We start from the raw sequence: 532 nt of genomic DNA, 5'->3' as shown, positions 1-532 counted from the left end.
GGGGGCGCGGCGGGCAGCCCGGCGCGGAGGAAGGCCCCGGGGCGGAAGTAGCGGCGAGAGGCCGGAGCGGTTTGTTGAGCGCAGGGCGGGGGCGAGAACCGGCACAAAAACGTCGTCACAACCCTCGTCATGAACGATACAGCACAAGGGGGGCGGTTATTGCACCGTCTGGGACGCGCTCGGGACATTTTTCCTATGAGCCGTGAGGATAATGACGGTGCTGGGGTTTAAAGGGGCGGTTTTCAGCCCCCCAGGGAGGTTGATGCAGATAAAAGGGCTGATTTGTCCTGCAAAGGGCAGCGCTGCTGGAGAGAGAAAAAAAGGAGGCGCTCGTGTAATGAGCTAAAGGTAAAATGAGGGGCCCAGGGGAGGCTCCTGGGGTGGGGGAGCCCGGGCAGCCCCTCACAGCTAACAGCACCTAACAGCGTTCAGAGCAGCAGGATCTAAGGAAGGTGTCTGTGCTGCCAGCCAGGAAGGGCCACGCAAAGTTCTGCCCCGGCAGCAAGACCCAAGAACAGCAGCGGTGCTGGGT

This window comes from Chaetura pelagica, unplaced genomic scaffold (assembly GCF_000747805.2).
Source record: "Chaetura pelagica isolate M959 unplaced genomic scaffold, ChaPel_1.0 scaffold215, whole genome shotgun sequence".
Taxonomy (NCBI): Eukaryota; Metazoa; Chordata; class Aves; order Apodiformes; family Apodidae; genus Chaetura; species Chaetura pelagica.
The sequence above is the reverse complement of the archived record's forward strand: the minus strand, read 5'-3'. Positions refer to the sequence as shown.